Raw genomic sequence first — 23,860 nt, forward strand, 5'->3', positions numbered from 1 at the left:
AGCTGCAGAATCTGTTGTGATATTCCTTATTTCAATCCTGATATTGGTGATTTGTGATTTATTTTTTCAAAGAACCAGTTCTTTACATTCTTTTTTTAAAATATTCTTTTCCATTATGGTTTATCACAGAATATTGAATATAGTTTCCTGTCCTATACAGTAGGACCTTGTTCGTTTATCCATTTTATATATAATAGTTTGCATCTGCTAACCCCAAACTCCCACTCCATCCCTTTGCCATCACCCCCCTTCCTCTTTACAACCACAACTCTGTTCTCTATGTCTGTGAGTACGTTTCTGTTTCATAAAAGCTCATTTAGGGCTTCGCTGGTGGCGCAGTGGTTGAGAGTCCACCTGCCGATGCAGGGGACATGGGTTCGTGCCCTGGTCCAGGAAGATCCCACATGCTGTGGAGCAGCTGGGCCCGTGAGCCATGGCCGCTGAGCCTGTGCGTCTGGAGCTTGTGCTCCGCAACGGGAGAGGCCACAACAGTGAGAGGCCCGTGTACCACACACACACAAAAAAGTTCATTTATGTCACATTTTAGATTCCACATATAAGTGATATCATATGGTACTTGTTTTTCTCTTTTTGGCTTACTTCACTTAGTACGATAATCACTACTTCCATCCATCTTGCTGCAAATGGTATTATTTCACTCCTTTTTATGGCTGAGTAGTAATCCGTTGTACACAGGTACCACATCTTCTTTATCCATTCATCTGTCAATAGACATTTAGGTTGTTTCCCTGTGAATACTACTGTGAATAGTGGTGCTATGAACATAGGGGTGCATGTAACTTTTTGAATTATAGTTTTGTCTGGATATATGTCCAGGAGTGGGATTGCTGGATCATATGGCAACTCTATTTTTAGTTATTTGAGGAACCTCCATACTGTTTTCCATAGTGGCTGTACAAACTTAACAGTCCCACCAACAGTGTAGGATAGTTCCCTTTTGTCCACACCCTTTCCAACATTTATAGTTTGTAGTCTTTTGGTGATGGCCATTCTGACCAGTGTAAGGTGATACCTCATTGCAGTTTTGAATGCATGTCTCTAATAATTAACACTGTTGGGCAAATTTTCATGTGCCTGTGGCCATTTGTATGCAAAGAGCCAGCTTTTTATTTCACTTATTTTCTCTATTGTTTTCTTTTTTCCAATCTATTTCTGCTTTTTATTTTTTCTTCTTATTGTTTGTTTTGGGCTTATTTTGCTTTCTTTTTTTAACAGCTGATTATCAATTTATTAAAAATGTTGATTTAAGCATCGGCAATGGTGACTTCAACCTTGACTCCTGGCTCAATACTGATGGAAATGATCTGCTTAATCTCAGAAGGACTGTGCAGGTCAATGAGTCACTTGTGGATCCTCATTTGGAACCTTCATGACAAGGAGTTTTCCTGGTAGTTATTTTCAGAGTCTTGGTAGGCGTACAAAACAGTCCTTTCACTCTGAGATTCTTTTCCTTCTCGCCTCTGATTAGGTCATCACATACCTTCTCCAAAGACTTCGTGTTGCAGCTGGTGAGGGTGATTCTAATTCGGTGAATCGCTACCTCTGGCTCCAGGGAAGTCTTTCCGCTAGGCTATGACTGCGGTGCAGCTTTCTGACTGACTTGCTCCTGGGTGAGAGCAAATAGTGGTGAGTCAGGTGCAGAAGCGGGAGTCCCCGGGCTCCACTGCACTGGTGACCGCATCTTCCTCAAAGCGCTGCTTTTTTTTTTTTAATACACAAAATAATTTTGAGAAAGAAGCTATAGTAATTAAGACTGTGGGATTGGTGAAGTGGTAGATACATAGATCAATGGAAAATAGTGGACAACACAGAAATAAATCTACATAAATATGCCTAATTTTTAGCAAAGTAGCAAAAGGAATCCAATGTATTCATTTTCAATAAATGGTGCTGAAGGAATTGAAAATCTATTGGCAAAAAAATAAACCTCCATTTATATATTTTTTCTAGAAAAGAGCAGGAGAAAATCTTTGGGACTTGGGACTAGGCCAAAAGTCAAGTCCTTGGGCTTGACACCAAAAGCACAAACCTTAAAAGGAAATCCATAAAGCAAAAATTGATACATTAGATCTTATAAAAAATTTAAAATTTTGTTCTGTAAAACTCCCTGTGCAGCAGATGAAAAGAGAGAAAAATATTTACAAACTACATATCTGACAAAGAGCTAGTATATAGAATATATAAAGAATTCTCAAAAATCAACAATAAAAAAGCAAACAATCAAATTAGAAAATGGGCAAAAGACATTAACACTTTACTGAAGGAGATTCTGTTGCAAGTAAGTATATGAAACAATATTCAGCATCATATGGCATTAGAGAAATGCAAATTAAAACCACAGTGAGGTATCACTATATACCTATCAGAATGGCTAAAATAAAAAACAGTGATACTAAATATTAGTGAGGATGCAGAGAAACTGAATCACTCATACACTGTTGGTGAGGCTGTTAAATGGTGCAGTCAACCTAGAAAATAATTTGGAATTTCCTCTTAAAACTGAAAAACAGGGGAGTTCCCTGGTCACCTAGTGGTTAGAACCCCAGGCTTTCACTGCTGTGGCCCGGGTTCAATCACTGGTCAGGGAACTGAGATTCCTGCAAGCCATGTGGTGCAGCCGAAAAAATAAATAAATAAATAAATACTGAAAAATGGGATTACCTTATGATTAGCAATTGTGTCTTAGGCATATATCATCCCAAAGAAACAAAAATGTATTTTCACAAAGAAACTTGCACACAAATATTTGTAGCAGTTTTATTTGTATTTATTGTCCAAACCAGAAACTACTCAGATGTCCTTCAAAGGGTGAATGGTTAAAAAACTTTGACACATTCATACCATGGAATATGACTCAGCAATAAAAAGGAATTAATTACTGATATACACAAAAATTTGGATGAATACTAAGGAAAATTATGCTGAATGAAGAAAGCCAATATCATATATATATGGCATAATTATAGAAATGGAGAAGAGAGTAGTGGTAGCCAAGGGTTAGAGATGGGAATTAGGGTATGTGTGGGTGGCGCTATAAAGAATTATCATGAGGGAGTGTTGAAGTGATGGTGTAAGTTGAGTATCTTGAGGTTACACATGTGATCAAATTACTTAGAGCTATACACAAACACGTTCTAAGGAGTGCATATATAACTGGTGAAATCTGAATACATTCTGTGTTTTGTGCCACTGTCAATTTTCTGGTTTTGATATTGTACTATAACTCTGTTATTTTTGGAGGAAGCTGGGTAAAGGCCACTTGGAATCTCTGTGTAAATTTCTTTGAAACTTCTAGTGAATTTGTAGGTATTTCAAAAATAAAAAGTGTTTTGTTTCTTTTTTTCTTTAAAAAAAAGGCATCAAGGCTTCCCTGGTGGCACAGTGGTTGAGTGTCCGCCTGCCAATGCAGGGGACACGGGTTCGAGCACTGGTCCGGGAAGATCCCACAGGCCACGGAGCAACTAAGCCCGTGCACCACAACTACTGAGCCTGAGCTCTAGAGCCCATGTGCCACAACTACTGAAGCCCGTGTGCCTAGAGCCCGTGCTCCACAGCAAGAGAAGCCACTGCAATGAGAAGCCCGTGCACTGCAACGAAGACCCAAAGCAGCCAAAAATAAATAAATAAACTTATTAAAAAAATAATAATGATGATATATTTTATATTTGAATCACCTTTTTTCCTAGTGGAGACCCTCTGTCAAAACCATAATCCAGGCCACCACTTTTCCAAGCTGCCTGTGACTCACTCCAATACATTCTCCATATGTGTTTTCAACAGGGAAATCTTTCAAAAACCACCATCCTAGGTCACTAAAGCACACAAGTTTCTACTAAAGATGTAATTTCCCATAAAAGCCAAACTGTAAAGGGAACATTTGTTCCCATTAGACTTGGCTTAATGAGCACTCTTGGAACTACCTAAAGCCTTTATCCTCCACCCAGAAGTGATGCTATGAGAAGTGAAATTACATATAAATCAGTAGTGCCTTAAGCAATTTACAAAAGAGTTCCCAAATGTAAGTTACATAAGTATAAATAATAATATTAATATCTCCCTCATCTTGTCTTTATCTCTAGGACTGGGAGGATCAAAGCCACCTGATAAGTGCAGCTTCAAAGATCTCTCCCATTCCAGGTCTGGGAATGGGCACACTGCAACAGGCCTCTCCATCCTCAGTTTCCACACTTCATAACCAGTAAAGGCTCCAAATCACCTAAAGTGGTTGTTAGAGCCTTTCTGCATATGATACCTTTTTTTATAAAATTAATGGCACTCATTCCAATAATGGCTTCAGCAGAGAAAACCCCCTTTTCAGTGCAATGTATCCCATTGTTGTTTGATTTTCCTCCATCACTAGAAGTGCCCTAATTGTATACTTTAATGAATAAAATTGATTTCCAACAAATTTTGCTTTGAGTAGCTTTTATGTATTAAGACAGTCCTAGAAATAATTGGAGACTCTGGGAGAGGTGACAAGGATTGGGAAGCAGGGAGCTAGTGGTAAAGCAGAGTTGGTAATCCTATCTCAAAATTTGGTTGGATTTCTTATGCAGTGAGAGGGATAGGGGAGAATCTAAGGCCTGAGGGTAGGGTTACCCATCTGATAGGCTATATTGGCTCTGGAATTGTTGACCAGGTCAGAAGCTAAATGACTACAAAAGTGTGATTCAAGGTTAGACCAGCAGGGAGGTGGACCCCACCACCCCAGGGAGTATCCAGCTGAGCAGCATGTGGCACTGGGCCAGTGCCAGTCAGCATCACTGAAGTGGGTCCAGATGCCATGGATAGGACTCCTGGACCAAGAGGAGGTCAGGTAGAGCTATACAGGTCCCTGCTCTGAGTTGGGCAGAGGCGAGAAAGTGAGAAGCAAGCCCCCAAATGTGCTGCAGCCCACAGTGGAGATGGTAGGCTGAAAGAGGACTTTGACTCTGCACCTATCCACCACTCAAACCTCTATCAGGACGGCACATCATTCTCAAAAACTTTATCTCAGGGAGTGCTTTAATACCTTGTCCCTGTCCAGACTAATGAGGAGGACTCACTGATGAACACTTCTGGGAAGAAGGAGGAATAAGGGATGCACAAAGGTGGTTTAGGGACTTCTGGCTTCCATAGATTATCCTGGAACCTCGAATGGGGCATTTAGAAGGCTCAGTTTGGAGCAAAAAGATAGCAGCAAGGGAGGTAAGGCATGGAATGATATCAACGCTATTAAAAGCACTGCATCCCATCATTTTAAATCAGCAGTTCTCAACCCTGGCTGCACATTGGAATCACCTAAAGGAGCATTTAAAATTCCTAGTGCCTGAGCCTCGCTGCACACAATTACTTCAGAATGAGGGATGGGGCCTAGCCATTGGTAACTTTTAAAGCTCCCCTGGGATTCTGCTGTGGAGCCATTGTTCTGTTCTAGACTTCACTACTTTTAAGTGTAATCCCCAAAACCACAGCACTGGTACCCTCTGGGAACCTGATAGAAATGCCAGGCCCCACCCCAGGCCTGCTGATGAGAATCTGCATTTGGACGAGATCCTCTAGGCACACTGCAGCTTGAGAAGCACTGTTCTCAGTGAACATTGAGAGCATTGGGTCTCACCCCTGGGTGCCCATTAGAATTACCTGGGAGGTACATTTATCCTGTCAGGGAAGAAAAAATTTTCCTCTACCCTTCTAGGTTCTTCTGGCTGGTCTAAGAATTAAGCTGACATGGGACAGATTAACAGGAGAAAATCAAACAAAAGTTTAACAACATTTTACATGGGAGAGACCCAGGAGAACTGAGTAACTCAACAAAATGGCCAGAACCCTCACCTTAAATACCAACCCAGCCCTACTAAACACTGACTTAGCAACTAAGTACAGTTAAGTAGGAGGATGGAAAGGGGAAGATGGTCAAGCACCTACAGCCATGCTGGGGTGAATTGATCACCTGAGGGCCAAGTTACCTGGGCAACCAACTCCTCACCCTCAGAGGCACAGAGCTGAGGGCAGCAGAAGCCTGCAGAAGTGAAGCTGCTGAGGTTGAAGGCCTACACTTCCATCCCCACTAGTGGCTCACAGTTGAGCCTGGAAGCTGGACCTTTCAAACAAACCCCCAGGAGATGTCAATTCTCCTCACATAATGTAAAAAGGTCTAAGCAGCCTCACACCCCTGAGAGGCTATTAATGAAGGGACAGATTTCTTAACATCCAGCACAAATCTGCTGTTCTAAGCAATGGGAACTGTGAATGGGGCGGGCAGGGATAAGGAAGAACAATGTTGAACTTTACCTGAGCTCCTAGAAAACGACAATGGTTAAGAAATCCTCTCACACTTTTGTTTTCCTGGAAACCATGCAAGATGGCAATTCTCTTGCTCTCTCTACACCCCTCCTTGACCAGCCCCTGCTTGACCTACACCCTACTCACCTGACTGACCTTCCCTCTTGGCCATAGAGCCTAATCAGTAACTGTATATATGCTTGTTCCCCACAACCCAGCCCCCCACCCCCTAACCCCCATACTCTCTCATCCCACCCTACCTAGTGATTGTTCTAATCTTTAGATCAGAATGGCTCTACCCTGCAAGTTTATCAAAGAGGCTCTGAGGAACGTGCCCTTCTGCTGTTTTTCCTGGTAACCAAAGAGCCAACCTGAAATCAATTCCCCCTATAACTGGTAATACATCCACTCCCATAGCAAGGGCTGTGGCCATGTCCTGCCTGCCATCTGCCATATACAGTAGGCTGTTGCTCGGGATCTTGCTTTGGACATGTAAGATCCCCTATCTAATAAACCACTGATGTCTCTGTTGCTGACTGTGGGCTCTTTCTTAGGTCTTGAGGCTGGGAAACTATAGAGCTTGCTGGCCTGTGGGGTGCAGCAGTAGATGAGAAATGTTACCTGCCATATCCGCAAACAAAGGATACTGTGTTCATCAAGACATCAGCCACTACAGCCACTACTGACAGTGAGCTCTAAGGAAATTCAGGATGGAGACAAAGAGGTTGCCTGCTGCCAATCCCTCAGCCACTGCAGCCACCTTCAACTGTGCACCCTGAGGGTATTCAGGATGGAGAGAACAGGATATTGGCCCTAGATAGCTAAGGTGCATATTAAAGGAATGATTTCAATGAGCCCAGACTCATATCTTCCCAGCATAGAAAAGCACTAAATTCATTAACTTGAGATGTCTGGTTTTCTTTACTTAACAGTAATCTTTTGATATCCTGACTACCTGGTTTTTGTTGCAAAACTCCTATATATCCTGGCTCTTCCCTTACGTCTTCAGCCCAGTCCCTCAGAGTGATCTGAGAGACTGTTTTCCAAGCTTTAGTTCTCAGAAAATCCTCCTTATACAACATAATTCTCAACTTTTAGGTTGTGTATTTTTTTCAGTCAACAATTTTGGCAACCACAAAGGGACCCAGAGCAGATCTCCCTCCTTTGCCTGAACTCTACGAGGATCTGGAGCCTGGTACAAGCAGAAGTCTCTTGGTCCTGTCTACCTCCTCGGAGAGTCCAGGCATATTTGGGTGAGTCTATCCTGGTTCATGGATCTCCCATTATTGGTTGATAATCCTAAATTTTATTCAGTCGTGTTAAACTCCTCTCTGGAGGAGTAGGTTGTCCTTGAAATTTAGTTTCAAGAAGAAGTACCTGGGCTATCCTCTGTGAAAGACACTGAGAAAGATTTTGCATAGTTTAAACATGGTGGTTTTATCCTCAGGTGAAAGACTGGGAAGACTTTGGTCATTTAAAAGAACACTGAATAGGTTGGACTGGGTAATTAGGGGGAAGACTGACCCGTCATTTTTCCTTGAATTGGCTACCTTAATAGAGTTTGCTGAAATAAAACTGAAATCGTATGAGAGCTTTCAGCTCTGAAGAAGGGGACATCTCCTCTCAGCCAGCAATTGCTTCCTCAGGTAATTGAGAAACTCGCAAAAGTGGTGGAAGCAAGTCCTCATACCATGCTGCAGTCCCTATAGGGAAACCCATTCATTTTAATTAAAGCTTGCTCTGCCAGGGACATGAATAAGAACTGGCCATTCCATGATCTGAGCACCCATGGTGGTCTAAGAACTGGCCATTCCATGATCTGGGCACCCATAGTGGTCTTATAATAACAGAGGAAGAACCCAAGACACATAGAGGAGCTGAAATGACTCTGGGGTAAAATGTAGAGCAGTTAAGCTCACAAGCAGCACATTGGCCCATCACATTATTCTCACAAGTGATTTTGATTTTATTTCAACAAACCAACCTCAGAATGGGGAGCAAGGCTTTCAAAACAAAAGAAAAAGGGACAACATATTGCCAGCCTCCAATACCCTGGAAAGGTTTACGTACATACAAAACTTACACTTACAAGTACTTGCTTAATTGGGAACTAAAGAAAATTTTGCCCTGAAAATGACTAAAATGGGGCTATTTTATAGTGTACACAGCTAAGTTAGAAAAAACTGTCTTGATAAAACATCTTTTCAGAATTCTGACCTTAGAGAAACAAAGCTCTTCTAGGGGGAACTTGCATTTCTCTTCCTGTGTCTTTGACATGTAAATGTTCTACCTGATCTTCGGAGTTGTGTGTGTGTGTGCATGAGCCTGTGTGTATTTTGAGAATTTGGTCTCTGCCATGAAAATGGTACACATATGGTATACATTTGGCAGCCAACTGAATAGACTGGGATTCTGAGTAGTCTTTTGTGTGACTGTACCAACTCTCAGGGGCTTTTTGCCATCTTAACCTTCATTGTGTCAGCCTGTACAACAAAGACCTTTACTTTCTTAAAGTATTTTTTGGAGTAAACTTTCCGGATCTTGTTTAGGCAGCATCCTTAACACTCTCTTGTGGGGAACCCTCTTGTGTCTCATTGGTTTGAATCACTATTAAGATATATCTCATTAATAGCCAAATGATGGATCCTTCAAACTGAAAAAACTTTAAATTGGTAAATTTCTATAGACCTCTCATTATAAACAGCTATTTTATTGGTACCTGTGAGGAAAATTAATCAAATTATATTAAATTTATATATATATAAAATGGTTAACTTAAGAACTCCCTTAGTTTAAAACAAGCAAGAAAAACCAGTTTGGGAAGACTTATTTGTGTTCTCCTCTTCTCCTCAGCAGATCTTACAGATGCTAATAAAAACATTAGAATAATTAATGTTAATTAGGTTGATTAAAAGGAAAATAGGGAAAAAAATACTGAAGGGAAAGTATAGACACTTTTTCCCAACAAGGTAGAAATTTTAAAGGGACTTATTTCAAATGGATAAAGAAATCTTTAAATGGTTATTTTAAAATGAGATAAATAAAACAGATGTTAATGGGATTAAATCAAAGGTTTGATACAATACTACCTAAGGTTGGATGGGCCAAAGGGACCCCCCTATTGACCCCCAACAATAAAGGGCTCCAAACAAGTCTTCTTTATTTACCCCAGTTATATATATATTTAAAAGGCTGGGAAAAAATTACAGAGATACCTGATCAACAATTACTTGGGGCGATATTTAGGTCAATTAATCAAGTTAAAGGATTGACAAAAGGGCCAGAGTACCTTGGCTCAACCCCTCCAGAAACTTTTATACAAAAATAGATGAAAAGGTCAGGATAAAAAGAAAGGCTTCTAGGACTCCTTGTAAGACCAACACTTGTTGATTGGATCTGAATGGAAACTAACGTTAAAAGTATAAAAGTTGATAAAATTGAGATGAAAATTTATAAAAATTGGTATATTTAAATGGGCTTTATATAAGATAGGTGATGCTCCAAGGACAATGGTGCATCAAGGACAAAGGACGTCCCTGCCTGAAAAAGTTTCAGCGTTACACCCCCTACTGGACTCTAAATCACCCTCTCCACCATGTTGCCAAGGTTAGGAAATTCCTGAGCCCACCTGGGCAACGCCTACAAAAACTGATCAATAGCACATGTTCAGGCTCAACTCTCCCAGACTACAAGGAAGTTGGCCTGCTGTTCTGGCAGTGACCCTTCCCTCTAATAAGTTCTATCTCCTTTACATTCTGCCTTATGTCTGGAAATTATTTTCCAACCTGCGTTCAGACCACGACAAGATTGTTACATCACTTTTGCTTAATTATATTGTGGGATAGACATGTTTCACTGGAGAATGCTTCCCCTGCTTGGTATTATAAAAGAGGGCATATGAATCTTCCCCTAGGGAAATATTAATTAAACATACTAAAGAAAACCAATAGGGTTACCTGAGCCCATATAAGATAAAGTAAAGCCGAGAGCTAATATTCGGGGGCTAATAATAATAGAGATTTTGGGCTTCCCTGGTGGCTCAGTGGTTGAGAGTCCGCCTGACGATGCAGGGGACACAGGTTCGTGCCCCGGTCCGGGAAGATCCCACATGGCGTGGAGCACCTGGGCCCGTGAGCCATGGCTGCTGAGCCTGCGCATCTGGAGCCTGTGCTCTGCAATGGGAGGGGCCACAACAGTGAGAGGCCCGCGTACAGCAAAAAAAAAAAAAATAGAGATTTTGCTCTGGGTCTAACTTGTATACTCAGAAAGAGAGCCTTTGTTGAATGCCTTATACAAGTTTTTGAAGGCATGATAAATTAAACCCACCCTAAAGTGCTAAAACACAGAGCTCTGAAATTTCAGTTTAGTTGGAAATCTTCTCACTGATATAGAAAAACAAATTAAAGAAAATACATTTGGGGCTTCCCTGGTGTGCAGGGGTTGAGAATCTGCCTGCTAATGCAGGGGACACGGGTTCGAGCCCTGGTCCGGGAAGATCCCACATGCCGTGGAGCAACTAGGCCCGTGAGCCACAACTACTGAGCCTGCGCGTCTGGAGCCTGTGCTCCGCAACAAGAGAGGCCGCGATAGTGAGAGGCCCGAGCACCGCGATGAAGAGTGGCCCCCGCTTGCCACAACTAGAGAAAGCCCTCGCACAGAAACGAAGACCCAACACAGTCAAAAATAAATAAATAAACAAATGTGGGGTTTAAAGAAAATACATTTGGGCAAATCAATCTTTTAATATCATTTATGTGACAGACCAGCTCTCTGGGGAATTAAAAGCAACTGTCTTTGTCTTGCAAATCTCTACAAATCAGAAATGTAAATACAGCCCACAGTGACCTGAGACTGAACCGAATTAGCTCAATCAGGTAGAACCTGAAACCAATGGGAAAAAAGGGAAAAGGTGGCATTTTAAACTCAAACCAGTAGAAAGGCTCCCTCAACCAAAATCTAATTCATATTCTCCTTAAGGGTTTATCAAGGACAAATACAAATCAGAAAAGTCTTTTCCACAAACAGTAAAGTCTTAGTCATCTGAGCAAGCAAATTTAATTTATTCCAACTGTTATTTATAAAATAGTAAGTTTAAATTGTAATACCTGATTCATAACTAAGTTTTTATTTTTAAAATTCATTTATTTATTTTTTAGCCATGTCACATAGCTTGCGGGATCTTAGTTCCCCAACCAGGGACTGAACCCCGGCCCCAGGCAGTGAAAGAGCAGAGTCCTAAACATTGGACCACCTGGGAATTCCCCATAAAAATGTTTTTAAAGTGAAGCTATGAGATCTCTAGTTTTGTCTGTTTATATGGCTGTGTGTACATTATATGTGATGTCTGTACCTCTGGAAAATATTATCAAAATTAAATGTATAAAAGAGCTCTATTTAATTGACTTAAAAGTAAGCACTTACAAACTAAACATTTCTAAATATGAAAGAACCCGGCCAGAATAAATTTCAGGTTCACCTGATCTAGGAAATACAATATTAAATCAACATCTGGTATGCTAGCTTAAGCTAGTTTAAGCTTATTGGTTTAATCAATATAGACGTGTTTTACTTTTATTTACCTAGGTATCCTGAATGTCAATACGTTCATGATATTTCTGTTACAGAGTTTGTCAATAACAACAACAAAATTAGCTTGGTTTGGTAATATTTTCATAGGTTATAAAATAAATGTAAATGAGATAAGAATTTTCAGGTGAGCTCTTTAGGAATACTTACGCTTTGGGTACGTCTGTCTAATCTAGTTTCTCCAGATTTTGGTAAAGAGTTTTGCTAATTGATGGGAATTCACTGAATATCTAGGTCACTTCAAATAAGATAAGATACTGGAAACTTAATTGCTAAACAGGTCTAAATTTACCTACTTTTGTCTCCTTACAAGAGGGAAACTAAAGGTATTTGGGTTTATTAGACACGTATATTGTACCTCATTGAGGAAAGAAATTATATGTTTCAGAGGTTATGGGATACTCCAATCAGAAAATGCTAGTATGACAAACAGTTTACAATTACTTGCTGCATGTTGGTTTTTGCTAGAGATTAAGATTTTTAAGGGTTAATATTTGTAGTATGTAATTAAATCTACTAAAGATAATAAGGGGAACATTTCCATATACAAAGAAGTAGGATGTGTGTTTTCAGCAAAAGAAGGTATGGAAATATATTTTGTTAAGGGGAAAGAATAATTCTGTCCCAAAGCTGGTTATTTCTGGATAAAAAAAATAAGGGACAAACTAATATGGACACAAAAAGTTGTGGAAGGTTTGCAGAAAGGGAGCCCTGTAAAAGAAGTTTTGTACATAGTCAGGCTGGAATTAGACTAAATTTAATTAGGTAAATGGGCTTTGTTATTAAAAGTAGGCTGGTACAAGACTGGACTTGGTTCCTATCTCTCTATTAAGAGAACAAAGTTTTCTTGGAATACTGTTTTTGATAACAGATTGTGTGAGTTCTTTTGCCTTTCAGTGATCTGTACTTGGTTTTCTGTTTCTTAAATCTTTTGTCACTTTGGTTAAGTGAATAAGTATTGTTCTACAGTGGTCTATGATCCTATCTGATCAAGTGTTGTGAGACCTTTTTGATATTTTTGACAAACTTCTCAAATATCAAATTCTAACAAGTTATTTTGACCTCTAGCTAACTCTGAGATGCTTCAAAGGAACCCTGAGACATCTCAGAGAGGAATATTAAATTAATATTATTTGGTTTATTTTGTATGTTAAATTACCTAAGAAGCATTGTCAAATGATTGGAGATGAACTTTTGGATATATTGTATGGATAAATGTCATTAATACAGATATTCTAAAATTTACATGGAATTCTTAAAAATCTGATATGCTCTGGGATAATGTTATCAGTCACAATTCTAGTTATTATCTTAAAATGTATGTCCAAGAAATATCCAAGTTTCTTGTCAATTTCACTGTGACCAGATCTTTCACCATGTAGTCTTTTGCTGTTTATACACAGTCACTGTTTTACTCTGATACTCATAAAATGAAGATATCAAAGAAAATTCATAAAAAGAACTTTTTTTTACAAATATAAGTTCTGATAACTTTTAGATCATACCACTAAACTGGGTAAAAAATTTACAAAACTCTAATGGAAAACCCGATTTTATCCAGATCATCAGGAATTAATTACATGGTACTGAATGAACTGATAAATATGATTTATAATTTTATGACTTTTTCTGAAATATACTGACTTTTTAAAATAAGATTATTTATTTGTTTATTTATTCATTTTTGGCCACGTTGGGTCTTCATTGCTACACTTGGGCTTTCTTTAGTTGCAGCGAGTGGGGGCTGCTCTTCGTTGCGGTGCACTGGCTTCTCATTGTGGTGGCTTCTCTTGTTGCGGATCATGGGCTCTAGGTATGCAGGCTTCAGTAGTTGTGGCACTCGGGCTCAGTAGTTGTGCGCATGGGCTTAGTTGCTCCACAGCATGTGGGATCTTCCCGGGCCAGGGCTCAAACCCGTGCCTCCTGCAAAGGCAGGCAGATTCTTTTTTTTTTTTTTTTTGCCGTACGCGGGCCTCTCACTGTCATGGCCTCTCCCGCTGTGGTGCACAGGCTCCGGACGCGCAGGCTCAGTGACCATGGCTCACAGGCCCAGCCGCTCCGTGGCATGTGGGATCCTCCCGGACCGGGGCACGAACCCGTGTCCCCTGCATTAGCAGGCGGACTCTCAACCACTGCGCCACCAAGGAAGCCCGCAGGCAGATTCTTAACCACTGCACCACCAGGGAATTCCTGAAATATACTGACTTTTAATCTTTGTTTTCCAGAAAAACCTTTCCTCTTATGCTGTGACCCACACAAGTTGATAAGTATACCTTTGTAAACAAAGATAAAACATGTATCTTTTTCTCTCTACCTGATCATTCCAGAATTTGTCTTCTCCAGCTGACTCCTTGCAGACTTGATGGTTTACTGCAACCAGATTACAACTAGTTATACTAATTATTGTTTTAATTTGTTCTCTTTGTTTCCAAATTGTTTATTCGTTGTGTCTCTCTCTGCTGCACTATGACTTTATTACTTATCCTGTCTAGTTTATAAGATTGTCTTTTGCATTACCCAATGTGTAACCAGGACTCCAGCAAAATTAATGATGGCTAAAAGTCTTGAGACTGTTGATTATATATAAAAAACTCCACATAAAGTAATTGTAATAGTGCAAATCTAGATATGGGAAGAAGCAACAAGGTAAAACATTTCCTGGATCATAATAGACTAGTAAGATAGAAGAGCCAAAGAATTTTAGATTATCAACAGGGCCTGATCCAAAAAAGATCAGCACATTGAGTGGCATATCAGCAGAATCCTTGCCTGATCTAGGAATGAGCCGTCTTGGTGCTGTGGGACAAAATTTGTCATAAAAAGCCTCCCAAACATTTGTTGAACTTATTACCAAGGGGAGGCACTGTGGATGAAAAATGTTACCTGCCATGTCAGCGAAGAATGGTCATCAAGCCATCAGCCACTATAACCACTATTGACAGTGAGCTCTAAGGGAACTCAGGATGGAGACAAGGAGGTTGCCTGATGCCAGTCCCTCAGCCACTGCAGCTACTCCTGCACCTTGAGGGGATTCAGAATGGAGAGAAGCAGGATATTAGCCCTAGATAGCGAAGATGCGTATCAAAGGAATGATTTCAATGAACCCAGACTCTTGCATCTTTCCATACATAGAAAAGCACTAAATTCATTAACTTGAGATGTCTGGTTTTCTTTAATTAACAGTAATCTTTTGATGTTCTACCTGGTGTTTGTTGCAAAACTTCTATATATCCTGGCTCTTCCTTTACCTCTTTGGCGTAGTCCTTTAGAGTGATCTGAGAAGCTGTTTTCTGGGTTTAGTCCTCAGAAAATCTGCCAAATAAAATATAATTCTCAACTTTTAGGTTGTGCATTTTTTTCAGACACAGCCCAACCATCCCTTTCCCATAAGACTCAGATAAGACTCACAGATGCTACCCCCACCTTGGCCAGACACAGGCCCTCCAGATTCCCATTCTTTGCCTCATAAGTGATTGGCTGAACTTCTTGCCCCCAATCATCAGTAGGAACAAAGTGCTTGTTAATCAAACTTTGCTTAAGATCATCTCCTTCCCTCAGGTCCCTGAAATTTTGCCTACCCTCAACTTGAACCAGCATACAGCCCCTCTTGAGAATATCCTGGCCTCAGCGTAAAATATCCTCTGATACACCGTCTGATGTTGTCACTCCCCTTTATCCCATGTCCCTACCCCTGTTCTTTCTATCCTTCTCCCTATAAAAGATAAAACCCTCTTTGCCTAACCATTGAAACCCACGGATTTTATGGTCAGAGTGTTTCCCTCTGCCCCACTCCCTTTCCCTTTCAATAGTACCTTTTCTTCCCTTCAATAATCCTTTCAAATAAAGTCTCTTTATAGAGAGCTGACGTGAGAAATCATTTGACAGGGGAAATGGAGAAGTTAGGGGGTAGCTATTTGGACAAGTCACCCTGAGAACAGCATGAGGAAGCTGTGTCTGGGGAGGGTGAGAGGGTGAAGGATGGGAAGTAGGGTCCTAAGGACTAGCTGGGGATGATAACCTTTTGCCCAGGGTCAGCAGCAAAGAACAGGACTGAGGATCCAGAGGGTTGGGAGAGTGAGGGGGTCTGCTACCCCAGACTCAGGCCTGGATGCCATTTAAAATGCTCCCACCCCTTCTTCCCTGCTCTTCACTCCCCTAGCATGGGACACTGTTGTGAATGGGCCCAACATTGGCCAAATAATGGAGACTGTAGACTGCCTCCTACCTGCTCCCACCACTGCAAACTTTCCTCTAGTAATTAACGCCTCACTCTCCTATACCCTAGATTTCTCTCCCATAGACCAGCTCCTTCCTAGCACTCAAACATCTCCCTCATCTTAAACAGTTTCCTCTTTGACTCCCAGTCCAGAGGCTGCCCTATTTCTCCGCAAATAACCAAATTTATTTAAATGAGTTGTCTTCATCACTTCATTCCCTCACCTCCGAGCCAAGCCTCCCACAGAGAAAGCTGCCAGCAGACCTCACGGTTCCACAGCATCTCCCTGTAGCCACATTTGCAGGCTTGTCTGACTCGACACAACAAAGTTCCCCAGACTTGACCCTCCTCCCTGAAGCTTCTCCAGTGAGTTCATTGGTGCCACAATTTTGTTACTCCTATCTCTCTGGTTTCTCCTGAAACTTTGCTGTTTTCCCTCCTTTGCCTGGGCCTTGCTTGTGGTCTCTCTTTTCTTTTCTCCCCTAGCTATACTCTCTCCCAGGGTTCCAAGTATCACTTACATGCTGATGACCACTGGACTTAAATTTCCAGCTCGGCACAATCCCCTGAGTTCTAAACACATCCTCCCAGCTGCCTACCCAGCATCTCACCCTCAGAAAATGGCACCTCAATTCACATGGGAGTTGGTTGTCAGGCTTGCCTTTCCCTCACTCCCCACTCCCAAATCATCAGCAAGACTCATGGCTACTTCTTCTGAAATCTGCTGCTTCTCCTCATGCCCACTGCCACCACTCTAGTCTAGTCCAGGCTGTGGGCATCTCTCCCTGGAGCCTCTCAGCTCACCTTCTCCAAACTGGTCACCCTACCCCGCTTAACCGCCATAGTGATCAGGTCCCTTTCCTGCTGAAAACTTTGATGGATTTTCACTGAGTTTCAGTGATAACCTTAAGTCCTAAACATGACCTACAAGGCCCAGCATCCTATGCTGTGTGTTCCCTTCTCCCCCTTCCCTTGCTCACTGTGCCCCAGCCATTTCCTGAACTCACAGAATTCTTTTCTACCTTAGGACTTTCCTCATGCTCTTCTTACTGTTTCTGGAGCACCTGCCTTCCCATTTTCTGCTTGGTTAATGCCAACTTATGTCTAAGTCACGTCCATATATATTCAAGAAGGCCGTTCTGTTCTCCCCAGAGTACACCTGTCCTTATGATCTCTTGTCACACCTGAGCTTCTCCTTCCCAGTACTTACTATGTGTGGATTCTGGCTATTTATTTCTGTAAATAGTTGTTTAATATCTATTTCCTCCATTTAACTCTAACTTAGGGGAGTGATACTGTCTGTTTTCATCACAACTATAACTCCTAGTTCTTAGTATAGCACTAGACACAGAATAGGGGTTCAATAAATGGTTCTTGAATGTACACTAAGTATTTTACCGTAATAAATAGACACACACCACAAGGACATGGAGTGCCCATCCCCCCAGCTGCTGTGAGTGTTGACTGCCAATGTCACACAGTTGCCCCATTCCTTTGGAGAACTGCCCTCAGCTGAGAAGGGCTGCCTCATGGCAACCCTCAACCCCACAGATTACAGACTTGCTCCCTTGCCTCAAGGTAAGGTGAGCAGAATAAGGAAGGGAAAACCAACACTTTGTGACGCCATTCATGCTCTATAGCTCCCCATGGGATCAGGCTGAAGCTAGACATCACTTGATGTAGGTCTTTCCTTAGCAGCTTCTCTATCCTGCTCACCTAACCAGTATTTCTTGAGAGCTCCTTCTTAATAAACCACTGAACAAGAATCTCGGTCTCAAGTTCTGCTTCTAGAAAACCCAATCTAAAACACCTATAATGTGGAGGAAAATATGTGGAGTCAGGGAAGAGAAGGAAAAATGAAATGAAGAGAAGTGAAATGAAAGGAAAGGGAGACCTTGTATGAACTAATGCATGCCCCAAGAATTGAGGTGGATAAATCAACTCTCTGTATCTTTAGTTCCTCCCCCAAATTATTGAATGAATGGAGAGAGGAGAGAAGGGGAGAAGAGGAGAGCCCTGTTTCTTCCCCCAATTCTCCCTTATATTCTCCATTCATCCCCTGTCCTTTCACCCCATGCTAACATCACACACACCCCTCCCCTGCTGCTCTGCAGGAGATGCAAATGCACACTCTCCAATCCCTTTGGGTTTCTCTTTTAGTGCCCTTGAGAGGTAATAATGTGTTCAGTGAGGCAAGAAGGGATCTGGTAGGCCCCAATTCTTTAATGGAATCTCAGCCCCTCCTAAAGGAAGAGAAATGGACATTAGGTTCATATGAGGCAGGAGACAGATGGGTCCCCAGGGCAAACAGTTGAGTTCGTTTCTTGTGGACGACACTCTGAGACGAGATGGGAATAACAGGACAATTGAGAGAGGAGGCAGGGCCCTGCCCAGATAGAAGATAAGAGACCACATATTCCTCATTCTTGAAGTCAGGAGACCTCCCCGACTACACATGCACAGAAAAGCTCTTGGAGTTCAAAAGGGGAGTGATACCAACTAATGCTCACTTACCCATAGGCCTCTTTGGTAGAATCCATCTTGGCTAAGAGATGCATGCTCACACATGGGAAAATCCTGAGATATGCCAAATATGGACTCTGAACCAGGCAAATCAAAATGATTGGTCAAAGAAAACATGGAAGAAATGCCCCATAAATGTGATTCAAACTGCTATGAAGGAGCGACTCTCTCTCTGAGTCCACCTGTGTGTCTATCCATATGTACTCTTTTTTTCTCTTAATAAATACTTGTTTCACTACTTTCTGTCTTTGGGGGAAATTCTTTTCTGCAAAGCCATAGGGCTAGGGCCTTGTCACTGACCACTGGTCCAGTGGCTAGGATTCGTTGCTCTCACAACCCCAAACTGACCTCAATCACTGGCCGGGAACTGAAACCCTGCTTCAAGTCACTGCAGGCTGAGGCCACCCGAGATCACATAAGCCTTCTTTGTCCTGGAACCACCCAGTATGCCCTGTGTGTCCTATAACACAATCTTTTGTTAATCACTAGCTAGGGCACTGGGTAAAGCAGTTTCAAATCCTGGCCCCCTGGGCTAATGGCATTTAAGAGACAGAAATATGTTGCCATGGTGACACTGTAACAGATTAAATTACAAATCCTCCTGGAGCAAATCTGCTTTCATAAGGTTAGACTCTGCATGAGGAGAGCAGAGGAAGTTCCATGCCCTCTCAGGAAAAATTTGGGGCCAGTGGATCTGAGAGGTGGTAGGGAAGTGGAACAGCCACTACTCCTATCTCAGGCCAACATTTCTTGGTGCTCTGGGCTTCCTGAGTCAATCTTGCTTCTAGAAATGGAGTGTCTAATCCAAAGCTTGTCAATGAAAGATATCTTATGTCATGCTTTTTTTTTTAAACATCTTTATTGTAGTATAATCGCTTTACGATGGTGTGCTAGTTTCTGCTTTATAACAAAGTGAATTAGTTATACATATACATACGTTCCCATATCTATTCCCTCTTGTGTCTCCCTCCTTTCCACCCTCCCTATCCCACCCCTCTAGCTGGTCACAAAGCACCCAGCTGATCTTCCTGTGCCATGCGGCTGCTTCCCACTAGCTATCTATTTTAAGTTTGGTAGTGTATATATGTCCATGCCACTCTCTCACTTTGTCACAGCTTACCCTTCCCCCTCCCCATATCCTCAAGTCCATTCTCTAGTAGGTCTGTGTCTTTACTCCCATATTACCCCTAGGTTCTTCACGACCTTCTTTTCCCCCCCTTAGATTACATATATATGTGTTATCATACGGTATTTGTTTTTCTCTTTCTGACTTACTTCACTCTGTATGACAGACTCTAGGTCCATCCACCTCACTACAAATAGCTCAATTTTGTTTCTTTTTATGGCGGAGTAATATTCCATTGTATATATGTGCCACATCTTCTTTATCCATTCATCTGATGATGGACACTTAGGTTGCTTCCATCTCCTATTGTAAATAGAGCTGCCATGAACATTTTGGTACATGACTCTTTTTGAATTATGGTTTTCTCAGGGTATATGCCCAGTAGTGGGATTGCTGGGTCGTATGGTAGTTCTATTTGTAGTTTTTTAAGGAAACTCCATACTGTTCTCCATAGTGGCTGTATCAATTTACATTCCCACCAGCAGTGCATGAGTGTTCCTTTTCTCCACGCGGTCTCCAGCATTTATTGTTTCTAGATTTTTTGATGATGGCAATTCTGACTGGTGTGAGATGATATCTCATTGTAGTTTTGATTTGCATTTCTCTAATGATTAATGATGTTGAGCATTCTTTCAGGCGTTTGTTGGCAGTCTGTATATCTTCTTTGGAGAAATGTCTATTTCGGTCTTCTGCCCATTTTTGGATTGGGTTGTTTGTTTTTTTGTTATTGAGCTGCACAAGCTGCTTGTAAATTTTGGAGATGAATCCTTTGTCAGTTGCTTCATTTGCAAATATTTTCTCCCATTCTGAGTGTTGTGTTTTGGTCTCGTTTATGGTTTCCTTTGCTGTGCAAAAGCTTTGAAGTTTCATTAGGTCCCATTTGTTTATTTTGTTTTTATTTCCATTCCTCTAGGAGGTGGGTCAAAAATGATCTTGCTGTGATTTATGTCATAGAGTGTTCTACTTATGTTTTCCTTTAAGAGTTTGATAGTTTCTGGCCTTACATTTAGATCTTTAATCCATCCTGAGCTTACTTTTTTGTATGGTATTAGGGAGTGTTCTAATCTCATACTTTTAAATATACCTGTCCAGTTTTCCCAGCACCACTTATTGAAGAGGCTGTCTTTTCTCCACTGTACATTCTTGCCTCCTTTATCAAAGATAAGGTGACCATATGTGTGTGGGTTTATCTCTGGGCTTTCTATACTGTTCCATTGATCTATATTTCTGTTTTTGTGCCAGTACCATATTGTCTTGATTACTGTACCTTTGTAGTATAGTCTGAAGTCAGGGAGCCTGATTCCTCCAGCTCCATTTTTCGTTCTCAAGACTGATTTGACTATTTGGGGTCTTTTTTGTTTCCATACAAATTGTGAAATTTTTTGTTCTACTATTGTGAAAAATGCCAGTGGTAGTTTGATAGGGATTGCATTGAATCTGTAGATTGCTTTGGGTAGTATAGTCATTTTCACAATGTTAATTCTTCCAATCCAAGAACATGGTATATATCTCCATCTGTTTGTATCATTTTTAATTTCTTTCATCAGTGTCTTATAATTTTCTGCATACAGGACTTTTGTCTCCTTAGGTAGGTTTATTCCTAGATATTTTATTCTTTTTGTTGCAAGGGTAAATGGGAGTGTTTTCTTAATTTCATTTTCAGATATTTCATCATTAGTGTATAGGAATGCCAGAGATTTCTGTGCATTAATTTTGTATCCTGCTACTTTACCAAATTCATTGATTAGCTCTGGTAGTTTTCTGGTAGCGTCTTTGGGATTCTCTATGTATAGTATCATGTCATCTGCAAACAGTGACAGCTTTACTTCTCCTTTTCTGATTTGAATTCCTTTTATTTCTTTTTCTTCTCTGACTGCTGTGGCTAAAACTTCCAAAACTATGTTGAATAAGAGTGGTGAGAGTGGGCAACCTTTGTCTTGTTCCTGATCTTAGTGGAAATGGTTGCAGTTTTTCACCGTTGAGAATGATGTTGACTATGGGTTTGTCATATATGGCCTTTATTAAGTAGAGGAAAGTTCCCTCTATGCCTACTTTCTGCAGGGTTTTTATCATAAATGGTTGTTGAATTTTGTCAAAAGCTTTCTCTGCATCTATTGAAATGATCATATGGTTTTTCTCCTTCAATTTGTTAATATGGTGTATCACATTGATTGATTTCCATATAATGAAGAATCCTTGCATTCCTGGAATAAACTCCACTTGATCATGGTGTATGATCCTTTTAATGTGCTGTTGGATTCTGTTTGCTAGTATTTTGTCAAGGATTTTTGCATCTATGTTCATCAGTAATATTGGCCTGTAGTTTTCTTCTTTGTGACACCTTTGTCTGGTTTGGTATCAGGGTAATGATGGCCTTGTAGAATGAGTTTGGGAGTGTTCCTCCCTCTACTATATTTTGGAAGAGTTTGAGAAGGATAGGTGTTAACTCTTCTCTAAATGTTTGATAGAATTCGCCTGTGAAGCCATCTGGTCCTAGGCTTTTGTTTGTTGGAAGATTTTTAATCACAGTTTCAATTTCAGTGCTTGTGATTGGTCTGTTCATATTTTCTATTTCTTCCTGATTCTGTCTTGGCACATTGTGCATTTCTAAGAATTTGTCCATTTCTTCCAGGTTGTCCATTTTATTGGCATAGAATTGCTTGTAGTAATCTCTCATGATATTTTGTATTTCTTCAGTGTCAGTTGTTACTTCTCCTTTTTCATTTCTAATTCTATTGATTTGAGTCTTTTCCCTTTTTTTCTTGATGAGTGTGGCTAATGATTTATCAATTTTGTTTATCTTCTCAAAGAACCAGCTTTTAGTTTTATTGATCTTTGCTATAATTTCCTTCATTTCTTTTTCATTTATTTCTGATCTGATCTTTATGATTTCCTCCCTTCTGCTAACTTTGGGTTTTTTGTTCTTCTTTCTCTAATTGCTTTAGGTGCAAGGTTAGGTTGTTTATTTGAGATGTTTCCTGTTTCTTAAGGTAGGATTGTATTGCTATAAACTTCCCTCTTAGAACTGCTTTTGCTGCATTCCATAGGTTTCGGGTCATTGTGTCTCCATTGTCATTTGTTTCTAGGTATTTTTTGATGTCCTCTTTGATTTCTTCAGATACAATTTCAATTTTCTTAAGTTTACCAATGGTTGATTTGTGACCCAAGGTATGATCGATCCTGGAGAATGTTCCATGAGCATTTGAGAAAAATGTGTGTTCTGTTGTTTTTGGATGGAATGTCCTATAAACATCAATTAAGTCCATCTTCTTTAATGTTTCATTTAATGCTTGTGTGTTTTTATTTATTTTAATTTTGGATGATCTGTCCATTGGTAAAAGTGGGGTGTTTAAGTCCCCTACTATGAATGTGTTAGTATCAATTTCCCCTTTTATGGCCGTTAGTATTTGCCTTATGTATTGAGGTGCTTCTATGTTAGGTGCATAAATATTTACATTTGTTATATCTTCTCCTAGGATCGATCCTTTGATCATTATGCAGTGTACTTCTTTGTCTCTTATAATAGTCTTTATTTTAAAGTCTATTTTTTCTGATATGAGAATTGCTACTCCAGTTTTCTTTTGATTTCCATTTGCTTGGAATATCTTTTTCCATGCCCTCACTTTCAGTCTGTATGTGTCTCTAGGTCTGAAGTGGGTCTCTTATAGACAGCATATATATGGGTCTTGTTTTTGTGTCCATTCAGCCAGTTTGTGTCTTTTGGTGGGAGCATTTAATACATTTACATTTAAGGTAACTATCAATATGTACGTTCCTATTCCCATTTTCTTAATTGTTTTGGGTTTGTTATTGTAGGTCTTTTCCTTCTCTTGTGTTTTTTGCCTAGAGAAGGTCCTTTAGCATTTGTTGTAAAGCTGGTTTGGTGGTGCTGAACTCTCTCAGCTTTTGCTTGTCTATAAAGGTTTTAATTTCTCCATCAAATCTGAATGAGATCCTTGCTGGGTGATCTTGGTTGTAGCTTTTTCTCCTTCATCACTTTAAATATGTCCTGCCAGTTCCTTCTGCCTTGCACAGTTTCTGCTGAAAGTTCAGCTCTTAACCTTATGGGGATTCCCTTGTGTGTTATTTGTTGTTTTTACCTTGCTGCTTTTAATATGTTTCCT

At 40.5% G+C, this 23,860-nt stretch overlaps 1 pseudogene; it reads right to left on the reverse strand.

Moving 5' to 3' along the window:
• Window positions 1-1,265: 1,265 nt before the first annotated feature.
• On the reverse strand, window positions 1,266-16,930 carry LOC101277523 (40S ribosomal protein S20-like; annotated as a pseudogene).
• Between the last annotated feature and the right edge of the window lie 6,930 nt (window positions 16,931-23,860).

Source organism: Orcinus orca, chromosome 16, assembly GCF_937001465.1.
Source record: "Orcinus orca chromosome 16, mOrcOrc1.1, whole genome shotgun sequence".
Taxonomy (NCBI): Eukaryota; Metazoa; Chordata; class Mammalia; order Artiodactyla; family Delphinidae; genus Orcinus; species Orcinus orca.